The sequence below is a fragment of the Nannospalax galili genome, unplaced genomic scaffold (genome assembly GCF_000622305.1).
Source record: "Nannospalax galili isolate Female #2095 unplaced genomic scaffold, S.galili_v1.0 scaffold144, whole genome shotgun sequence".
In the NCBI taxonomy this organism is placed as follows: domain Eukaryota; kingdom Metazoa; phylum Chordata; class Mammalia; order Rodentia; family Spalacidae; genus Nannospalax; species Nannospalax galili.
In genome coordinates, this window is record NW_008353267.1 from 2,527,234 (window position 1) to 2,551,518 (window position 24,285).

Here is a 24,285-nt window from a genome sequence, read left to right on the forward strand (position 1 = left end):
TGGACCAGGCTGGCCTTGAACTCACAGAGATCCACCTGCCTCTGCCTCCCGAGTGCTGGGATTAAAGGCGTGTGCCACCATTCCCAACACCCCCATTAGTACTTTTAATGAAATAAAATTCTACAAAATGAATTCTGTTTCCCCATTATCAACCACCATAGAATTAGAAAGGTGTCCTATTGAAATAAATGTCCCTAGTAAACTAAACACATTCTCACGCACATGTATATGTACAAAAACACAGGCACACACACACACACACACACACACACACGCGCACACAGGCAACTATCAAATATCTGTCATTCTTATCTACCTACATTTGAAATCTCTTCCTGAGTTTGAGGAATTCCCCAGCATAAAGAAGCAGTGTTTACCCACCTATCGCTCATGAAAATGCCAGACTTATTTCTTAACTTTTCCTGGAGCTGAGACAAAGTCCCAAGATCTAGGCACCACTAACCAGAAGGACTGACTCAAGAATACAGACCCCCACCTAGAACTCCTTTTGGGAAGCAAGCATACTTCGGGGGCTGTGGTAAACATGCACTATTCAATACCAACTGCACAAGAGAGAAAGAAGTTTCTAGAGTTCCACAGTAACAGGCGTGCCCACCAGACTCTCACTACAAGCTGCCTTGGGCCCTGTACCTGCTTTATAGCTGCAAGGGCTGGCACAGGCATGCACTGTTCACACCAACAGTGCCAGGGAGCAAGCTGCAAACTTGGGACCTGACCCTGGCTCCATGGCTACAGTCTAGAGACAACCCTCCACAGAGACTCCCAAGCAGACAACATCCTTTTAAATAACTTACTTGAGACTTCCTTCCACCAACCCTGGGTTTTATTGCTATAAATAAGAACCCTACATCAGATTTTTCTGTTTTTAATGTTTTCACACATGAAGATCAATAATATGTTGGAGTTTCATTACTTTTCACATTTTCCCAGTATTTTCCTAACTCTCAAATATCTCTTCATTATTTCATGCATCACTAATCCACAGAAATGTCTCTAATTCATGAAAATTTCCTCACTCTTCACTTTGAAACAGTAATGTAACCAAAGCAAGAAGAAAAAAGTCATAAGAAGGTAGAGACTAGCACACCACTTTTTGGGGGGCTCTTCCCAGAAAACGAGGAAGTAGTCTGTCTACTCACTAAAGCCACACCTGACCTTGGCCACCGCACAGCCACTCCTCATCTGACCCTGAGGGGCAGCACATCTCAGATTTTCATCTGGTTATAGAGATCTCCAGGTCTGATGTTAAATGTAGACACAGACCAAGAAGGTCTGAGCTGTTCCCAGATGATGCCCATGCTGGTCCACTCCAACAACATTTGCATAGCAAACTTGTCCAGTATTCAGGTGCTGCTCCTGAGTCCCAAAGTAAAACTGCTCCCTTACTAAAAAAATAAATAAGCCAGGCATGGTGGTGCATGCCTTTAACCCCAGCATGTAGGAAGCAGAGACAGGAAGATCTCTGTGAGCTCAAGGTCAACTGGGTCTACATATCAAGTTCCAGGACAGCTAGGGCTACATAGTTCACCATGTCTCAAAAAATAAACAAACAAACAAACAAATAAATAAATAAATAAATGGCTGGAGAGATGGCTCAGCAGTTAAGAGCACTGACTGCTCCTACAGAGGACCCAGGTTCACTTTCCAGCACCCATATGGGGGCTAACAACAGTCCATAACTCCAGTTCCAGGGGATCCAATGCCCTCTTCTGATGTCCTTGGGCATTGCATGACACAGGTGCACTTACATATACGCAGGCAATACACTCATACACATAAAATAAAAATAAATATTTTTAAATATATGTAAAAAATTAAATAAATAAATCTTAGTGTGTTCCCCTATTTCTGGAGTTTGTCCACTTTGCTGGGGGTTTTTTAGTTATATTAAGAATAAGTAGATTTAATTTTTTTTTAAAAAAGAGTCTCATGCATCTCAAGCTGGAATATTTAGTATGCAGCTGAAGATAATCTTGAAGTTCTGGTCCTCCTTCTTCTGCCTCCCATGTACTAGAATTACATGTGCGATTATGCCCAGTTTATGTGGTACTCTACCAACTAAGCTACATCCCCAGTTCCTAGAACAACTAGACTTTAAAATGATACCAAATGGAAATGTTCCATGTGCAAAATAATAGAATATATAAATATAATTACATCTTACCTCAGTGGTATAGAAACTTAAATTCTGCATATAGTCTATATATACAAAAGGCACTTGGACTTTCATTTGGATAATGTAGAATACCCATTAATGCTACTTCCTAGGCTCACAGATTCTTAATTAGGTGGACTTTCAAATGTAAATTAAAAGTATTAAAGGCTTAACCTTGAAGCACAATAACACCTAGGCCTAAAGTTAAAAAGACACAAAGGCATAATCTTCTCTACTTCCACCTGATATAAAAATGTATTTTCTATGTATTCCCTTGCCTCACTTCCCTCTCATACATTTAATGTTTTCCATAGCACTGTCGTTCAGACAGAAAAGCCTATTTCTTGTCAAAATGAATAAAATTGTCTTGTAACATGCTGCAGAATTAGAGTTCACACCATTCTCTGTGGAGCTCACATACCACTTAAGCACCTTTTACCCCTCAAAATTGACCATTATATTTTTCTGAACATTAACCAGCATCATTCCTGATGGCATTATATATTCTGCTTTACTTATAACAGCAACCATCCCTCACTAGTCTCATCTAAAATTTCACAATGCATGTAAAAATCAAGAAAAACCACTGGCCCATCTCTCACCTCTTTTTTCCCTACACTCTAGAAATGACTGGAAGCAGTCTAGTTTCTTCGAAGGCTACAGGTTAGAGAAAACGTTCACTTTCCGCTATCTTGTCTTTTTCATATTATGATAATTTGGATTAATGATCACAATAACAAATAACTCATTAGCTAGAGATATTTTAGGATTGCTACTGTGAATATTTTACTCAAGTCATCCTAGAAAATACTGAGCAAGAAAGCTTTTCTCCTGAGAAGAATTAGAAAAGGGTTGGGAAGGGGTGAAAAGAAGCTCAGCTGTTAAAGGCTAAGGCTCACAACCAAAATGTCAAAGAAAGGGCAGGGCAGACTGAAAACTTGGAGCACTGTAAGTGGATTCCTGGGGTATTAAGAAGTTATTGTCGGTATACTTTGCTTTCTTTGAACCGTCCCAGGTACTTTCTTTCTCACCCAGGTGAGAAAAGGAATTTTAGAATTTTTTTAAAAAATATAAAATGTAGATTTACTTTGTGATGGGCATTCTAAAAACTGTCAAGCTCTCTGACAAATAGTGCTAAGCCATAAGGACAAAGAAGGGAAGTCAGTGGTAACTGGAGCCCAGGAGAAAGAGTTTAGGACAGGGAGGAGGAAAGGTTACTAAGAGGAAGCAGATCAGCACTGGCGGAAGCGAGGCTGGAAATGGCCCAGGAATAAACAACTTCCCATCCTCCCGAGCCCATTTGATTCCCAACGGGCTTGAAGATTTTTCTCAAGGAAATCAACAGGACCAGGATAGGCACAGCGAGGAGCTGAATGTTCTGAGATCTAGTTCTTTTCACATGATCTAGTGCAGGGAGATCTCTTAGGTGGTTCCTCTTCAGATGATGGGCTAGGTCTAGGAGCTTCTCCCTTTGTTTACAGAAAGTCACACCCTTTCAACTATTGACGTGTGAAGTGTGCAATAGCAAATATCAAGGACCCTCTGAAATCACACACCCTAAAGTTTATTGACTTTTACTTACATATTATCTTTTTCCCAAGAAAGACCTATCTACAGTCAAAGTTCATTTACACGTTCTCAGTAAAAACATTGAGCCTTCTAAATAAATTATTGCCTTTCATGAGGAAATCAGATGAGGCTAATTAATTTGTCAAGAGGCATAGTTCATCTATGTTTACTTTTACTGTGATTCTTTTCTATATGCTGTCCAAACACAGATTCTATAAACTTCATTGCTTACAGAAAAGACTAATAAGGCATTTTTACTAAAATGTAAGCAATTTATACAGAACTAAACTCGATCTTTACAGACTGAATTACATGTCCAAACAAATAAGAGCTAATGCTTAGCCTTGAAAAAAGTAGAAAACAAGAGATCATGAGCTGTGGTAGTTGTTAAACCAAAGTCTATGTTTTTTGAAGCTCAGAACAAAAACTAAAAAGTTCCAAATGGGATGCAGCTCTGGTCACAGCAGCCAGCCGCTTGCTATTCAGCCTTCTTTCAAGCCTTCTTTCAAGATTTCATGGAACTATGGAGCAAGATTCACACCCCACCTCATCCCCTAGAATAAATAGAAGAATCAGAACAGACACAGTGAAGAGTTGGGTCTTCTGAGAGCCAGTTAATTTGGGGATCAATTCATGCAGGCAGATCTCTTACATGGGCTTCAAATCAATACCAATATTTAAATTGTCTCTCAAGAATTTTTATGGGCCAGTGAGATGGCTCAGCTGGTAAAGAGGCTTGATGCCAAGCCTGATGACCTGAGTTCAATCCCCAGAACCCACAAGGTAGAAGCAGAGAACTGAGTCCTGAAAATTGTCCTCTGATCTCCACACATATCCACACACGCATCACCAGGTACAAACGTAAAATAAATGAATGCAATAAAAAACATTTATGGACCAGGCATGGTGGTGCACACTATGCAATAAAGTTTAAAATAATTTTTAAGATTTGAAAAGATAGTCCTCAATACTGTTTTGCTGTGGTTGGAGACAGGGCCTCCCCTATATCCCCAGCTGCCCTGGAACTGGCTATTGAGCCCAGACTGGCCCCAATCTCACAGAGATTGGCCTGCCTCTGCCTCCCAATGCCACACCACCACACCCTGCTTTAAATCTTTCTTTAACAAATATTCTTAGACTACAAAATAATGGGTTTCACTATGACATTTTCACACATAAGCAGCATTGCACTTTGTCATATTTTCTTCCCATCATCCTCTCTGACCCCCTCCTCACTCCTTCTCCCCCTAAATAGTCCCTCTTTCTGCTTTCACATCATACATGTGTATTTAAAACTAGAGTCCACATATGGGAGAAAACGTAGTATTTGACTTTTCTCCCACATTACCTGCTCTTATTCCCTGTTCTTCCTTCCTTTAAAGCCTTTCCTCCCCCTCATGTCATATATTTTATCTAGATTTCACAAAAAAAAAGTGATAGTTTCTCTTTCTGAGTCTATCTTATCCCATTTACATGACAGTCTTCAGTTCCATGCATTTTACAAAATAAGTATTGATATAAAGCCATAGTGAGAGACAGAAAATGCAGGCTCGCCGCCGTCTGGCCACAGCCCAGCGCTCCATCATTACTGGTTGCAGAGCGCCGCGCTCCCTCAGATCTGAATTAAACAGCCACCATGTCCAAAACCGCAAAGACCAAGATCACCAAAAAGCGCTTTCAGCACGCAACATTTGACCTGCCCCAGATCCAGTTCAAAGCGGCCTTCTGCATGAACGACCGGAACCGTGACGGTTTCACCTCTTTGCCAAGGAAGACTTGCACAACACGCTTGGTTCTCTAGAGAGAATCCATCGACGCAAACCTGCACGCCATGATGGAGGAGGCCCCGCATCCCAACAGTTTAACAAAGTTCCTCACCATGTTTGGGGAGAAGTTGAAGATGCCACCAGAAATGCTTTTGCTTGCTTCTATGAAGCAACAGGCACGATCCAGATTACCTGAGAGCTGCTGACAACCGTGGATTATTGGTTTACAGGTGAGGAAGTGAAATGTACGGAGATGCCCCTACTGACAAAAGGGGGAATTTCAACTGCATCACACGCGTTCTTAAGATGATTGAAAAAACTAGCTACACTTTCCATTCCATCATCTTACTCTTTCATTTCTCAGACACTTTCCACCCTCATATAACCTGCCACGAGCAACATAGTTTCACGGCTTTGCCCCCTACACACACACCTTATTTGACGTGTTTATTCTGGACCTTTCTGTCATTTATCACTTACACTTGTATAATCAAACTGGAAATGGGGACAAGGTTGTAAATTGTATTGGAAATGAGATGTGAATAAAAATCAACAAATGCGAAAGCCTAGGAAAATATGCCCATATTTCTGGTTTTACTGGATTTTTACGTTTCTATTTAATAAAAATGCTATTTGAAATAAAGATTATGCTGATGCAAATGGAGAAAAAAGGCATATTGAAAATTTTGAGTTAAATAGGTGCCTAGCAGGCAGGGGGTTGGCAGCTTTGGGGAAACACCACCATCTACAGTCCTCCACTGCCCTGCACATTGCCCCCCAGTAAGCTCAGTTACTTAATAACAACATGGGTTTCTATGTGCTGCTCTTTGGGTTTTCAGTGCCAAGCCAGTTCTGGGACAGATATCTTCCCACATAGATAGTTAAAGACCTTTGGATATGGACAGTGCACAGTATGCAACAATGTGAACATACACTGAATTGCACCTATACAATGGTTAAAATGTAAACTTTATGTTATGTACATTTTACTACAATAAAAGAGTGATTGAACCAAAAAGACACATTCTGTTAAAAGGGAAAATAATCCAACAATTCAAAAATAAGAGAATTTATGAGCATGCATTTAGTTATTTATCATGCACTAATAAATGCTACAAAACATGGCATTGAATGTCTACCCTTGGATTTTAAGTCAGCATATGAGCAGGGCAATCTCAGCACTTGGGAGGCAGAGGCAGGTGGATCTCTATGAGATTGAGGCCAGCATGGTTTATATAGATATCCAGGCTAGCCATGGTCACACAGTGAGTTCTAGGCTAGTGGAGCTACAGGGAGACCCTGTCTGAAAACAACAAAACCAACCAATCAATTAGTTAATTAAATCAGCGCATGAAACTGCATATATAGCATGAATACAACTGTTAATAAACACTATTATTTACTAACATTTTTTAATATTTTGTTTACAATCCCTGCCACAATATTACTAGGGGGTACAACCACCATTCATATATTTTAGGTTTTAAAAAAAAAAAAACTTAAAAACCTCAGGTTAAAAAACCTTTTAAAAAGCAAATATTACCAAAAGTTTGAAAATAGAGCACTGATAATAGATTATAGCCCCAAACAGCACCAAGGTCTAATTCTACTAACAGTATTGACTTAAACAGTCATAGAAACTATGAATTGCCTCAGAAAACTAAAAATACAATTACCACAAGTTCCAACTATACCACTCCTGAATGTCCATCTAGATCATCATGCAACAGAATTGCACACTAGTCACCAGATATGGAACCAAGTCTATATGCCAATTAGTAGATTAATAGATAAATAAAATTAGTATACACACAGGTTTTATTCAGTCATTTAAAAAATGTAATCATGGGGCTGGAGATATGGTTCAGCAGTTAAGAGCACTGGGTATTCTTGCAGAGGACCCGAGTTCCATTCCTAGTACCCACATAGCAGCTAACAATCATTAATAACTCCAGTTCCAGGAGATCTGACACCTTCTGATCTCTACAGGCATTACACAACATGGGTGCACTTATGTATATGCAGGCAATGCACTCGTACACATAAAATAAAATATTTTTAATAAAATTATGTCATTGTGTAAAATGGATGGAACTGGAGATCATGTTAAATGAAATAAGTCAAACTCAGAAAGATAAATATTACATGCCTTCTTTTATATACAGAATATATATACGAATGTGTATAAGAGATAGACAGACAGACATCAAAGTAAAAGGGTGACTACATAGGGGATAAAAGAGGTATAAAGAAAAGGAGGAAGAAAGGTTAATGGAGAGTATGCAGTGATAAGAACACAGCATTTTAAAGCTGAGTCAAAGAATAATCAAAATAAGTGGGTGCTGTAAACTTTTCTACAACCTTTTCAAAAGCTGACTTCAGTAAGATAACATGAGGTTAAACACCTATCCCAGTAAAATGATATTGATTATCCTGGAAAAGCATTTAGTTTACCTATAAATAAAGAACTTAAAGAAAACAAAGCAAAAGAGATTAGAAATGAAAAAAACTAAAGAAAAACTCATAAAGAAAAAAGTCTAGAAAAACATATACCGAGCTAACACTGCTTAGATAGTGGCAGTATGTCCTAGTCTAGTTTCTGTTGTTATGATAAAACACTCTAACCAAAAATAACCTGGGGAGGAAAGGGTTTATTGCATTTTACACTTCCAAGTAACAGTCCATCTTTGAGACAAGTCAGGGCAAGAACTCAGGGCAGGATCCTGCAGAGAAGGTGGAAGAACACTGCTTACTGGCTTGCTCCTCTGACCTGTGCTCAGCTTGCTTTCTTATACAACCCAGGACCACCTCTCCAGGGGTGGCACCACCCACAGTGGGCCCACATCACCCAACAATCAAGAAAATGCCTCACAGACATGCTCACAGTCCAATCAATAGAGGAAATTCCACAATTGAGGTTCCCTCTTCCCAGGTGTGTCAAGTTGAAAACCAAAGTGAATGATACTGTATTTTATTTTTCCTTATAATTTTCTTTTAATAATATTTTACTTATTATTTTTATTTTATGTATATGAGTGTATTGCCTGCATGTATGTGAGCGCACCTGTGCCATGCAATGCCATGGAGGTCAGAAGAGGGCTTCAGATTCTCCCGGAACCGGAGTTAAGGATGGTTCATAGGCGTCTAGGTGCTGGGAATCGAACCCAGGTCCTCTGCAAGAGTAGTCAGTGCTCTTAACCACTGAGCCATCTCTCCAGCCCTTATTTATTATTTTTATTTTATGGGTGTGAGTGCATTGCCTGCATTATGTAAGTGCACCTATGTCATGCAATGCCGGCAGAGGTCAGAAGAAGGCATCAGGTCCCCTGGAACTGGAGTTACAGACAGTTGTTACCTGCCATGTGAGTGCTAGGAATCGAACCCAGGTCCCCTGCAAAAGCAGTCAGTGTTCTTAACTGCTCAGCCATCACTTATTTATAATTTTCTATTAATATAACATGGTGTTATTTTTATTTTATAATTATTTTAATTTTATGTGGAAAAAAGTAAATCCTGTTCTGTGGATAATGTAGGAATGGGGATCAAATTTCATTTTTATGCCTCAAACCACTAAACTATTAGGCCAAATATATAAAATAATAAGTTTGGAGACAAGGAAAGTGGGCATCACAAAGTGACAGTCCCTGAAAGGAAGGGAAAATGAGATGATCCGTGTGAGTACACCAGCTCAGTGACTGCAGAGCATGTCACAGCACAGGGCAGAGAAGGCCAAACAAAGTCAGAACACGTCTGCCACACTGAACACAAAGAACAGGGAGTCTGCGGAAGCCAGAGCAACTAGAATATGAGGGGTAAATACTGGAGGATTCAGAGGATTTTAGTCTTTATCCTTGTTCCAATCAGCATATGTGTACAAAGAAACTAACAAAACCAGGAAAGAATCTCCAGAAAAGTACAATCTGAACATCCCAAGAGGTCAAAGAGGGCTGGGAATAATATGGCTTTATAGTAGCCCTTGTGTAAAAAGTGCTAATATACAGAGTAAATATAGACTTCTCAGAGGTAGACTGCCTCAGAAGTGAAGCCAGGTCATATAACTAGAGTTACGGATGATTGTAGGCCACCATGTGAGTGCTGAAACTGAATGGGTCTTCTCCAAGAGCAGCCAGTGCTCTTAATTGCTGAGCCATCTCTCCAACCCCACACATTTTTATTTATTTTTATTTTGTGCATATGAGTTTCTTTGTCTGTATGTAAGTGCATCCATGTTGTGCAAAGCCTGAAGAGGTCAGAAGAGGGCATCAGATTCTCTGGAACTGGAGTTACAGATGGTTGTTAGCTACCAGTAGATGCTGGGAATGAAACCTGGGTCCTCTGGAAGAGCAGCCAGTGCTCTTAACCTCTGAGCCATCTCTCCAGCCCCAGCCCCAGATTAAAAAATAATTTTTTGTTTAACACCTATTACATACAGAGACTCATAACTGATCAAAGTGTTAAGAATAAGTGACTGCTCAGTACTAAATACATCTATATCAACTTCCCACTCCATGGCTAAAGGAAATATTGCAGAAGAGGAGGCAGAAAGAATGTAAGATCCAGGGGACAGGGAAGAGTGCTGTGCAATGCCATCTTCTGCACATGACATGGCCACAACACTCATGAACTCACTGCAGCTATGGTCATCTGCACAAGACTTGCATAAGATCAAGTCAATGAGATCAGTTAACACTCCAATGGGCAGTGCAAATTGGATTCAGTGAGTTACAAAGAAAAAAATGGAGATGAAGAGGGTGATGGATGTGTTGGGAGTGCCTAGAAAGGGTGAGAGGGAGAAGTTGGGGATGGATAGGATCAAGGTAAATTGTTTACATGTATGAAACTGTCAAATAATAAATAATATTCTATTTTTAAAAGAGCCATTATAAATGTTACATAAACGTTCCGAGGTTAGAAATGGAAGATAAACCGGGCATGGTGGCACACGCCTTTAATCCCAGCACTCGGAAGGCAGAGGCAGGCAGATCTCTGTGAGTTTGAGGCCAGCCTGGTCTACATAGTGAGTTCCAGGCCAGCTGGGGCTACAGTGAGACCTGTCTACAGAAAAAAAAAAAAAAAAAAAAAAAAAAAAAAAAAAAACAAAAAAAACATTCAGAGAAATGAATAATATAATATCTGAGATTTAAAAAATACCCTGCTGGGGCTGAAGAGATGGCTCAGAGGTTAACACTGAATGTTCTTGCAGAAGACCCAGTTTCAAATCCCAGCACCCACATGGCAGCTTAACAACTGCCCGTAACTCCAGTTCCAGGGGATCTGACAGCCTCTTCTGTCCTCTGTGGGCATTGCATGACACAGGTGCACTTACCTACATGCAGGCAATACACACATACACATAAAAATAATAAATAAATTTTAAATACCCTGCAAAGATGAACCAAAGACTAGGCATTGAGGAAGAAAGCATTAATGACATGAAGACATATTTTACCACACAGAGAATTGGAGGTTTAAAAGATGTAGTGGTTGGACTAGAGAGTTGGCCCAGTGGTTAAGAGCACCAATTGCTCTTGCAGAGGACCCGAGTTCAATTCCCAGCACCCACATGGCAACTAACAACTGTCCATAACTCCAGTTCCAAGGGAATCTGATGCCCTCTTCTGACTTCCACGGGGATTGCATGACACAAGTGCACTTTCATATATGCAGGCAATATACTGAAACACATAAAATCAAATAATAAAATATTTTTAAAAGAGATGTAGTGTTCATGGATAACACCATGCAGCTGGTATATGCGTCATCAGAGTCCCTGAGAATTGGAGTGTGAAAGAATATTTGAAGAAACAAAGGTCAAGGTTTTCCCAAATACTATAAAGCCACAATTCTAAGAAACTCAAAAAACCCAAACAAAAAGAAAAAAATAACAAACTAAGATACATCACTGGCAAGTTACTTTAAAAGCAATGAAGTATAGAAGAGAAAAGCTAAAAACCTGTGAAGAGGTAGAAAAGACATTTCAAAGAAAGAAGCAAAGATAAGAATAATAAGGAAGTTCTCAGTCGGAGTGAGCCAGAGACAGCGGGACAGCCTCTAAAACCAAGAACAAAAATGGCAAACTAGAACTCTATTCCTTCAAAGTGAAGATTAAATGAAACTTATTTCAAACATAAAAGAGCTTTTTAAAAAGGCCTCAGTAAAAGGCAAGTAACAGCATGTGAAAATTCACATCTACACAAAGGAGTAAAGTGCAACTGATATGGGGAAAAGCATATATAATTGTTTTCTTATTTTTAATATATTTAAAATATAAATTTTAGGGACTGGAGAGATAGCTCAGCAGTTAAGAGGATGTATTACTCTTCCAGAGGACCAGAGTTCAGTTCCCAATACCTACGTCAGACAGCTCACAACTGCCTGTAACTCCATTTCCAAGGGACCTAATACCCTCTTCAGGTATCTGCACACATGTCGTGTATACTCACACACACACACACACACACACACACACACACACACACACACACATGCACGCACCACACAAATAAAATAAATCTTTTAAAAAGTAAAAAAAAAAAAATACTTATTTTATAGAGGAGATCATAATGACTTCAAGGCATCCTAGTCAATTTTAACTTCTATAACCAGTTGCCACTGACAGACTTCTTGAAGATCTGGAGGCAGAGAAGTCCATCCTAAGGGTACTGACACAGTCAATGTTGATTTGGGCTTGCTTCCAGGTTTGCAGATGGCTATCTTCTCCTTGTATTCTCAAATGGCAGAGAGGAAAGACAGAAGAGGCAAACTCCCTTGTGTCTCTTCTTATACGGGCACTAACCATATTCATGAGGGCTCCTCCCTCAAAATCTGATTATCACCCCAAATACCTTCATAATGGGGATTAGGTTTCAACATATAAAATTTGAAGGACACAAGCATTCAGCCATTAGCAGGTGAGTTTATAATATATGTAGTAGTAAAATGTACAACCACCAGAGCACAAAGGCCAAAAATAAGGACTAGGAATATACAGTGGCAAAGTTCTAGCCGTGTATGGGAAACATCACATAATGTTGTTTGCAGATGGACTGTTGTATTAGAAGCTCTAGATTGACTACTATGTCAGTCAAAAAGTGCAGCCAAAGCCAAAATGAACAAACCTAAAACAGAATCATAGTAAATACTGATTTAATCTAAAAGGAAGCAAGAAATAAGGCAAAAAGATAGGTAAGACAATTGGGGAAAAGAAGATAAACAGTAGGCTTAATTTCTACTATAGCAACAAATGAAAATAATCCAAACTCATCAACAAACAGATCATAAGATTGAATATCTTACAATTTAAGAGTGTAAGTTGCCAGGCGTGGTGGCGCATGCCTGTAGTCCCAGCACTTGGGAGGCAAAGGCAGGCAGATCTCTGTGAGTTCAAGGCCAGCCTGGTCTACATAGTGAGTTCCAGGACAGCTTGGGCTACAGGGAAATGCTGCCTCAAAAAGACCTAAAAAAAAAGTGTAAGTTATATAATTTATCTATATAAGAAATGTAATAATAATAAAAAAGATAGGCCAGGTATGGTAGTTCAAGCCTGTAATCCCACCGCTCAAGAGGCAGAAGGAGGAAGATTGCAAGTTCAAAGGCAATCTATGTTACATAGTGAGACCTTTTCACACACAAAAAAGAAAAGGGGCTGGAGAGATGGCTCAGTGGTTAAGAATACTGTTCTTGCAGAAGACCCGGGTTTGAATCCCAGCACCCACATGGCAGCTAACAACTGTCCATAACTCCAGTCCCAGAGAATCCAACAGCCTCTTCTGTCCTCCACGGGCATCGCACTACATGGGTGCACTTACCTACACGCAGGCAATACACGCATACACACAAAAATAATAAAAATTTTTTTAAAAAGAGAAAAGGAGGGAGAGGGAAAGAGCAGGGGAATGATGGTTATAAGAACAAAAGAGAGAGAAAACAGATAAATCACATTAGTCAAAAGGACATTTAGGGGCTGGAGAGATGGCTCAGCAGTTAAGAGCATTGGCTGTTTTTGCAGAGGACTGGGTTCAATCTCCAGCACCCTGAAGGTTGCTAAAACCTATCCATAACTCCAGTTTCAGGGGATCTGACAACCTGACCTCTATGGTGGTATCATTGCATGATATGGGTGTACTTATATATATGCAGGCAATATACTCAGACACATAAAATAAAAATAAATTTTTTTTAAAAAAAAAAAAAGGAAGTTTGGGGGCTGGAGAGATGGCTCAATGGTTAAGAGCACTCACTGCTCTTGTAGAAGACCGGGTTCGATTCCCAGTACCCACATGGCAGCTAACAACTGTTTATAACTCCAGGTCCAGGGGATCCAATGCCCTCTTCTGACCTCTGAGGGCATTGCACAACACAAGTACACTTACATGCATGCAGGCAATACACTCATACTAATAAAATAAAAATAAAAACAAGGAAATTTGGCAGCTATGCTAAGATCAAAATGAATTTCAGAACATGAAATATTTCTAGGAGACAAGCATTTTCAATAGTCAAGCAATCAATTTGTCCATAGAGCAATACAGAATATTTAGTCAGATAATTTAAAAGATTCAAAATGCATTGAGTAAAATGTGCAATTCGTAATTGTTGTTGGATGTGCCACTACTCTAAAATCAGTAACTGACAGAAAAGGTAAACACTCAGTCAAAAAAAAAAAAAAACTAGAAAATTGCTATCAATGAAATAGATCAAACTGAGATTCATAAAACATTCCACCCACAGCCAGGTGTGGTGATGCATGCCTTTAGTCCCAGCACTTGGAAGGCAGAGGCAGGCAGATCTTTATGAGTTCAAGGCCAGCTTCCAGGCCAGCTGGGGCTACAGGGAGACCCTGTCTCAAAAAGACTTTAAAAAGAAACACTCCACCCACAAAAGCAAACACCCACTTTTATCATGGAACATTTACCAAAGACATAATTTGGGCAATAAAACAAGTGTCAATAAATTTAAAAGGATTCACTTCCTCCAAAGTGTGTCACCTACCCAGAACAGAATAAGAAATCAATAATAAAAAGATTTCCAGCCAAGCAGGGTGGCATACACTTGCAGTCCCAGTACCTGGGAGGATAAAACAGGAGATTGCAATGTTGAGGCCAGTCTGGGCTATGTAGCAATACCCTGTTGAAAACAAAGTATTTGGAAGCTAAAGGAAATACTTCTAAGTGATCCATAAATGAAAGAAGTTAGGAATGAAATTAAAAGTATTTTGAATTGAATGAAAATGAATACAAAATACATCAGAATTTATGGGATTAAGATAAAGTAGTTGTGCTTAAATAATATGAATGAAAATATCTAAAATCAATGCCTCCATCTTAGTGAAAAGATAAAAGTAAACTATAACTATAATAAAAGAAAAAATAAAGAAAAGCAGAAAAAATATTTTTAAAACTGGAAAATAGAGAAAATCATCAAAACAAAAATTTACATCTTTGGAACAAATAAAATGAGCCTTTAGCCATAATGATCAAGATGAAAAGACAGATGATGCAAATGAACAATCCCATCAATAAGTGACAGGACAATCTATGCATCCTATAGACATTAAAAGGACAACAGAAATGTTTTGAACAACATTATACCAATTAACCTGCAAAGTCTCTTGAAGGACATGTATGCCATACACCACCCAAGAAGAAACAACTATCAAAGAAATTGGAAAAAAAAAAAAAAGAAAGAAATTGAATCTGTAGCTTAAAAACAAACTCTAGGACCAGATAGCCTCCCAGGATATTCTACTAATACTTCCTAACTCATTCTAAATCCAGAATTAGCTTAATATCAAAACTAAGCAAAAAATACTAAGGAAAACTTAGGCTAATATTTTTATACACAAAAATTCTTAAATTTTGTATCAAAGAAGTCCAGAAACATATTTGAAAAATAAAACATATGACTAAGTACAATTTACCCTCAAAATGAAAGACTGATAACACATTTGAAATAAACCATGTAACTCAACGTAGTAGCAGATTAAATAAGAAAAAGCATATGATTGTCTCAATAGACATAGAAAATGTGATTGATAAACTTTAACCTCAATTGTGTGTGTGTGTGTGTGCGTACGCATATATAGAGAGGCCAGAGTTCAACCCTGAGTGTCATTCCTCAACTGTTGCCCACCTTCTTTTTTGCTTGTTTGTTTGTTTGGGGGCTCTGACCAATGAATCCCAGATGTCCTCCTATGGTACCCTCCTGTCTCCACCTTCCCAGGGCTAGGATTATAAGCACATGCCACCATGTTCAGCTTTTTACCTGCATTCTGCAGAATGAAACTCAGGTCCACAGGCTTGCAGAACAGGCACTTTACTGGCTGTCTCCAGCCCCTCCATTTTGTTCGAAACTTTCAGAAAACTAGCATAGAAGGGCATTCCTTCATCCTGGTAAACTTCAATGAAATATCAGACTTAATGGTGAAGACTAAACTCTTTCCCCTACAACATAGCCATTTTATGCACAACACAACCTCTGCTGTCATTCTCTGAATACTTGTCACTTTATACTAGTGTAAATAATATGTTCATTCTAAATAATCCTGTGTTTTAATTGTAAATAGTATTGTGTCTTGGGTTAATTGTTAATATAAGAAAAACAAGTTTTGGGTAATTTGATTTTGCATCTTGTGGAATTGTTCATTTTAGGTCTGGTGCCTTTTATGCAACTTCCAATTCACACTTCAAAGCATGTGAGTCTTCTAGGGTCAGATGTAAGGGAAACTCATTGAAGATGAATATCAAATTTCACACAAACTTCATGAGTAAATGAATCACCCCGAGGATAAATCTAGATAAAGGATTTTTACTGCTTCCTTTTATTTCTCACCACACTGCATTATATAGTATAGTAGGAAATTTTATTCATAGAAATTGACAAGCTTATTCTACAATACATGGAAATACAGATGTTCTAATTACTCAAAACAGTGTTAAAAAGAAAAAAAGTAGGACTTTAGACTCTCTAATGCCAACACTCATGCTTCTAAAGCTGCAGTTATCAAGACAGTATGGTATTGACAGACAGACAGACAGACTCACGGATTGCAAGACAGTATCTGGAACTCATCCCACACATCTATGGCTAATCAAAGCAGTAAAGCTCTCAATGAGGGAAGGATATTCCTTTCCAGTCAGTACTGATAAAGCAATTGCATATTCATATGTCAAAGAAAATATGCTTAAACAAAAATAAAAATGCATCACAGACTTGAATGTATATCTAATGCCATAAAACTTTTTTTAAAAAATTAGAGAAAAGGGAGGAGATCGGTGGGAAAGGGTCAGGAGGTAATGGAGGTGGATACGATCCAAGCGATTCTGCATATGAATGAAAATATACTGAAACCCATTATGTATAATTAATATATGCTAATAAAAAACAAAAATTGAAGAAAATCTTTGTTATTTTGGGTTAAAAAAAAGGTTTCTTAAGTCCAGTACAGTAAGCACAAAGTATTTTAGGAAGTGATAAAATGGATATTTTACCAAGCTTAAAACTTGCCGTGCTTAATCTCAACAGTACTACGGCCGACGCTGGAGGGCGGCAAGGTGAAGAGCAGCATGGAACACACAGCAAGACCCTGTGTCAGAAACCAAGCTAGAGTCACTAAAAGTAAAGCATGGGCTCTCCCAAAGACCCTGTGTCAGAAACCAAGCTAGAGTCACTAAAAGTAAAGCATGGGCTCTCCCAAAGACCCTGTGTCAGAAACCAAGCTAGAGTCACTAAAAGTAAAGCATGGGCTCTCCCAAAGACCCTGTGTCAGAAACCAAGCTAGAGTCACTAAAAGTAAAGCATTGGCTCTCCCAAATACACTGCTAGGAAAATGAAAAGTGAAGTTCCAGACCGTAAGAAAATACTTGCAAATCGTGTAACCGACAAAGAACTTGCATATGCAGTAAGAACCCTCGTGATACAATAGCAAGAGGACAAGCACAGGGGTTGAAGAATGCACTCTACCACAGATGATCTGTGGACAGTAAATAAGCCCAGAAGGCGGCCAAGTTCATTTTCATTCAGAAGAAACAAAATGAAATGAAACCTTTTATTTCATCTTTTATTTATTTATTTATTTATTTATTTATTCATTTGTTTATTTATTTATTTATTTTTGGTCTTTTTGAGACAGGGTCTCCCTGAAATAAAACCTTTTTTGAGAAGCTCAGGAAACTATGTATCCCAAGTTGGCCTTGAACTTCTGAGTGCTTAGATTACGGGCATGTACCACCACTCTCAGCTTGAAGTATCTCCTTATAGCTTCTAGAAAATGTAAAATAAATGTTGACAAAGAAAGGGAAGGAAGAGAAAAGATAAAAGAAACCTGACTCAGGACTGGAGAGAAGGCTCAGCGGTTGAAAGCACTCACTGCTCTTGCAGAGGACCTGGGTTTGAGTCCTAGCACCCACATGGCAGCTAACAGCTGTCCATAACTCCAGTTCCAGGGGGTCTGACACCCTTTTCTGGCCTCCACAGGCATTGCACAACATGGGTGCACCTACCTACATCCAAGCAACTCATACACATAAAATTTTAAAAACATTTTTTTAAATAAAAAAAAGAAAGAAAGATGTTTATCTGAATGGATCACAGTTTAGGAAGCTAAATGTCCAAAATCAAGTGGTCCCAGTAGTTTGGCCTTTGGTAAAGGATGCCTACAGTTCAGACCTCACATCATTCACAATATTTAACTTGAATCAATAGACTTCAAAGTCAAACACAAACCTAGAAAACTTCCAGAACACAGAAGACAATCTAGGAGATTTGACTGTGGCAATGACTCCGTAGATCTAACCCTAAAGGCACAATCCATGAAAGAAAGAATTAATGGCCTGGACTTCATGGAAATTAGTAACGCTGCTTAGTGAATGGCACTGTCAAGAGAATCAGAAGACAAATCTCAGACTGGGGAGAAACACATACAAATCACAAATCTGACAGAGTAGAACACTTGACAGAGGTAGAACACCAACAATCTAAGCCAGGCCTGGTGCTACACAACTGGAATCCCAGCACATGAGAGAAAGGGTCAGGTAGATCATGAGTTCAAGACCAGCCTGGGCTATGTAGTGAGACACTGTTTAAGACATAAAAGAGTACCACCAACACTATACTTGCAAAATGGGCCAAAGAAATGAAAATATGAAGAGATGCCCATATCATATGTTATCAAGGAAATTAATTTAATTCAAAAATTAAATACCATTATATACATACTATAAAGGTCAAAATCCAGAATACCAGCAACACCCAACACTGGCAAGGACGTAGGGCAACAAGCACTCTCATTCACTGCTGGTAACGGTGCAAAATGGGAGCTGGAGATGGCTCAGTGGGTAAGAGCACTGGCTGCTCTTGTAGATGACCTTGGTTTGGTTCCCAGCACCCACATGGCAGCTCACAACCACCAGTAACTCCAGTTTCAGGGAATCTGATGCCCTCTTCTGGCCTCCACAGCCACCAGGCATGCACATGGTATATACACATACATGCAAGCAAAGACTCATACATATAAAATAGAATAATTAAATACTTAAAAATACAAACGGTCACACCACACTGGAAAACAGTTTGGCACTGTCTTGTAAGGCTAAGTATATATTTAACCATAGGATGAAGCAACCATGGTCCTTGGTATTTCTACAGAGGAATCAAAATTTTTTTTCTTTTAGAGAAATCAAAATTTATGTCCACAAAAACATGTACGTGGATGCTTAGAGCAGCTTCATTCATCATTGCCAAAAAGTGGACACAACTAATATAAATTTAATTGGTTAATAAACTATGATACAATGGATTAATTCATTATCATTCAGTGATAGAAAAGAAATGAGCTACTAAGCCATTAAAATATATAGAGACAACAGCAATGGATACTACCAGGTGAAAGAAGGCAACAGAAAGGGCTGCAAAGGCTATGACCCTAGCTACCTGATATTCCGGAAAAGGCAAGAAGTAGGGAGACAATAAGATGATTAGTGTTCACCTGGGGTTAAGGAAGAGAGAGGGGTGGTAGAATGGAGGGTTTAGGGACAACTAAACTGGTCTATACACTACAAGGAAAGACACGTGCTTTTATGCATTTGCCCAGGCCATAAAATGTGCACCACCTAGAGTGAACCCTAACGTAAAATGAGGACTCTGGGTAATGAGGAGCCAGTAAGGGTTCATCAGTTATAACAAACTATATCACTCTGTTGGATATTGATAGTGGTGGAGGTTATTGCATGGACAGACACAGTTATATTGGCAACCTGTGTATCTTTCACTCAGTTTGGCTGAGCACCTTAAACTGCTTCCAAACACAGTCCATTTTATAAAGGAATAAAGCACTGATACCCATAAGATCAATGATGGAACGCTACAACATTTGAAGGGGAAAAAGGCACAGGGAACACTGTGTGATATCGTTCCACGAAAACATTTGTATTGTTACAAAAAAATCTACAAATTTTGCACTTTAATTTTTCAAACTTTTATGTAACCTACATTTTTTTTTTACTTCACATGTCCTGAAAATTTGTGTACACACACACACACACAAAAAAAAAAAAAAAGAAAGAAAAATGGAACATGACTTTTAAAGGCTTCAAAATAGTCTACCACTTTACACGTTAGATAATTTATTCAGGTTCCTTCCCAGTTGTTGCTACTGTGAGTAGTGTGATGAATTTCATTACCAAGAATTGCATTCAGTGGATGTGGTGGCACAGGCCATTAATCCTAGCACTCAGGAGGCAGAGACAAGCAGACCTGTGAGTTTGAGGTCAGCTTGGTTACATAGTGAGTTCCAGTCAGGGTTACATAGTGGGACCTTGTCTCAAAACAAAAAAAAAAAAAAATGGAATTAAACTTTCATTCAAGGAATGTAACCGTCCTTCATGGGTAGAGCATTCATGAGACCTGAATTTGATCTGAAAACCAACTATACTGCAAGAGAAGGAAGAGGAGGAGGAGGTGGGGGGGTGGAGGAGGAAGAGGAAGAGGAGGAGGAAAAGGAGGAGGAAGAGGAAGAGGAGGAGGAGAAGGAGGAGGGGGCGACGGGGAGGATGACCTCTCTGGCCAAGGTTGAGGAGAGCAGATCAGATCTGCTGATATAAATATTTACAAGGCAATTTGACAACATGGTCATTTAGCAAAATTTAGCAAAATAATAATAACAGCTTCTTCCCTAGGATCTACAATCTCCCCAGCCTCAGTTTTTTTATCTGACTTAAAGTATCAGAAATGACATTCCTTCTTACAGAGCAGACTTCAAATTCAGTCAGAAAGTGACTAGTTCCCTCATAACAGTCCTGTGTCAGTGGGCACTGGCAAGTCAGCTTTGCAGCACAAAGGGTCCAGCACTTAGTAAGACCATTGGTGTCTTTTCTCTGTTAGTAGTCTATAAAACACCTGCTGGCACTGTGAAAGCTAGACAGCATGGAAGAGAATTCCTGGTCAGTTTAAAATTGACCAAAATATGTGACATCTTCAGCAACAGGGTCTTAGTATAAGGATTTCCTGTATCAACACAGTTGAATAGGCTGAGGAAAACAGTCTGAAGCAAGTGACTCCTTCTGAAGCAAGTGGCTCCACGTGAAATCCATGCCACAAGCTTCAGGTGGATCTTGAGTGCCAGACAGCAATCTATCCACATTTCCCCAGTATGCTCTTCCCAAGGCCTGTGCCTCCTAAAATGGTGAAAGACCAGACTTTTTTTTTTCCAGTCTATCATAGGCCCGTGTTACAACAGTGTCACAGGTTGTACAAGTTTCCATGTGTTTACTTGTGCATATGCTGTTCTCATCTCCCATCAGGTCAGTAACCAAGGACTCACAAATTGTCCTGAGTGACTCTTCCATGCCTCTCCTCTCTCCCCAAACTGCCAGCAGCTCCTCCCATAACTCTCTGCTGATCACCTTGCACCTTGCTTCGCTTTTATCAAAAAGGAATGAAAGACAAGCAGAAGGGACCAACTGTGCATATACCCTTCCTTTCTCCTTGCTGATGAATAGCCCATGTGCCCATCTAAGGCCACAATTCATGTATGTATAGAGTCCACCTTGTATCTTACTCGGGGATGTTATTCCATCAAGTCTTCCTTCTCTCCTGCCGCCAAGATGTTTTCCCTGCCAATTGGTTCAGTACACATGCTGCTAGTTCTCCTATGGAAAGAAAGAGGCAGGGAAGGGAGGGAGGAAGGGGGGAGGAAGGGGGGAGGGAGGAACATGGAAAAAACTAGGGAGGGAAGGAAGGAAGGAAGGAAGGAAGGAAGGAAGGAAGGAAGGAAGGAAGGAAGGAAGGACTTCTGCCTTAGGCATAATCTCCCCCACTCCTTTTTCTTTACCAGCTCAAACACGGCTTGCCCCACTACTCCTGGAAATTTCTTTCTCAAAGTCACCAATGACAACCACTTTGTAAAACCTAACAGTCCATGTCAGCATTTGAAGCAGACACTAGCAACAGTCCACTGTCACATTCCCTGGCCCCACCTCTCATCACAGGTGAGTGGACAGCGCCCCACGCCAGCTCACTAATAGCTTTCCTTACAAACATCCACCCTACCTTGCTCAGCATTCTGTCTCCAGGTTGTTTTCAACAGGAGCCTTCAAGGCCCAGGCTCAAGCTCCCAAAGCAAACCTCAACCACTGAGTCCAGGTGTGATCTCCAGCTCCCCACTGTCAGAGGGAAGAGTCTGGAGTGGCATTCTGTATTCTCAGACACTTCAGGGAAATGAGCACCACAAAATAGAGCAGCCATCTTAATAATGCAGCCTCTACTGACAACCCTGCCCTCTCAAACCTATGCTGGAATTACCTGCCAAGCAAAGACCTGCACCTAAGACTACAGGTGCAGGCACTCTGCCCTTACAGGAACCAAAGGAAGCCCTTACCTAACTATCAAATACATTGGACACAGCTGAGCATTCTCTCCATGAAATAGCATCTTGGCTTCTAGACTATTAACCTCTCTAGTTTCCCTCCTGCCCTACTGATGGCTCCTTCTACCTCTGCTGGTACCCCCTTCCTAACCTCTGGATTGCTTTCACACTATGGTTACTCCTTTGATGACATCAGCATGGATCACCGCTTTAAGTACCACCTAAATGCTGATGGTTCCCATATTTCCATCTCAAGGCCAGATCTTTGCCTGAATAGTACCCACATGCTTATTCAATATTCCAACTGGGATGGCTAATACACATCTCAGACCTGATGGTCTCGAAGCTAAACTCTTAACCTCCATGCCCTCCCCCAACCCTCACATTATTTCTATGACCAAAATCCTTCCTAGCTTTAAACCTTGCTTGAAATAAAATCTCAAGCCCTTCCCTGCTTGCTGGGGGTGGGGGGGGGCCTCCCACATGGCTTTCCTCATCTCTTCACCCCCTGTGAGACACCTCTGGCCTCCTTGCACTTCTGTCCTTCCAGACATGCTCCTGACTCTCCTCTTTGTGATCCTTCAGGCACTTTAGGAATAAGAACAGAGCAGAAGATATAATAATCACTGTGTTATTAGAAATATTAGTTGTTAGCCAGGCATGGTGGCTCACACTTTTAATCCCAGCACTCAGGAGGCAGAGGCAGGCAGAGCTCTGTGAGTTCAAGGCTAGCCTGGTCTACATAGGGAGTTCCAGGCCAGCTGTGGCTACAGGGAGACCCTGTCTCAAAAAGACCAAAAAGAAAAAAGAAAAATTAGTTGTTGCGGGGCATGGTGGTGCATGCCTTTAATCCCTGCCCTCGGGAGGCAGAGGCAAGCATGAGATGGAGGCCAGCCCAGTCCAGGTGGGCTGGGACTAGGGAGACCCTGTCAGTAAATAAATAAAAACGTTAGTTGCCTTTATTTAAACTGTGCCTACTTTAGACTGATTCAGACCTCTCAGGTTTACTGCAAAGGGACTGAACTAACTATGGTGGTGGTATACACCTGTAATCTCAGCACCCAGTAAGCTGAGGCAGAAGGATCACAAGTTCAAGATCAGCCTGGGCTACACAGCAAGACCTCGCATCTACACACACACAAACCCCTTCTTCAAATACTAAGTAGAAACGGCTTTCCTTGCAACTTCCCACCCTACCTTGCTCACCATTCTGCCTTCAGGCTGTTTCCCACAAGAAGCTTCAAAGCCCAGACTCTGGAGACTTAACATTCCCAAAGCAAACCTCAAAGGTTGAGACCACATCTATGAGCTCCAGCTCCCCACTCTCAAAGGGAAGAGTTTGGAGTGGCAGTCTGTATATCCTCATATCCTCAATAGGCCTGAGATGAGCATGTTCCTTTAACCCCCCAGGAAATTACCTGGCATTGGATGGAATCTGGGAGTGGAGTGTGCCCTCTGCCTGTGTCACCCTTAATTTGAAGGACTCTGGTTTTACTTGTAGCTGATGATATACAAAAAGAGAAAAGCTCTCTGGACACTCAGCTAACAATCAATAAATGTCTCTCTGGGTCCTTACAGATAATGTGTTTGTACAACATTCTCCCCAATTTCCTATAAAACCAAGTGCAATGAGAGGAATATCCAACAATGAGAGGAAAAATCCTTACAAGCCAAGATTGTCAAAACTGAGACAAACAAAAGGCGAATTCCTCCATCCTTCTCCACATACAAGGAGGTTGGCGGGGGAGAGATGCTTTCTATGCATGTTCTGTATTGCAGGTGAGAAAGCAAGAATAAGCGACAGTTTTTGTAAACTTTGGGGAAGTGTGGAGTGCACGTACAACAGACACAAGACAACCAGCAGTGACATGGAGGTTCCTACAGAAGGAAGTGGCGCTCTCTCGTCCCCGGCC

At 40.2% G+C, this 24,285-nt stretch overlaps 1 protein-coding gene and 1 pseudogene across 1 annotated transcript in view; one reads left to right on the plus strand and one right to left on the minus strand.

Annotated features, from left to right (window-relative positions):
* LOC115067237 overlaps nt 1–6,030 on the plus strand; it is a 69,054-nt pseudogene extending 63,024 nt beyond the window's left edge.
* Syt16 (synaptotagmin 16) overlaps nt 1–24,285 on the minus strand; it is a 264,425-nt gene that overhangs the window by 211,108 nt on the left and 29,032 nt on the right. The gene's annotated exons all lie outside the window — the stretch shown is intronic.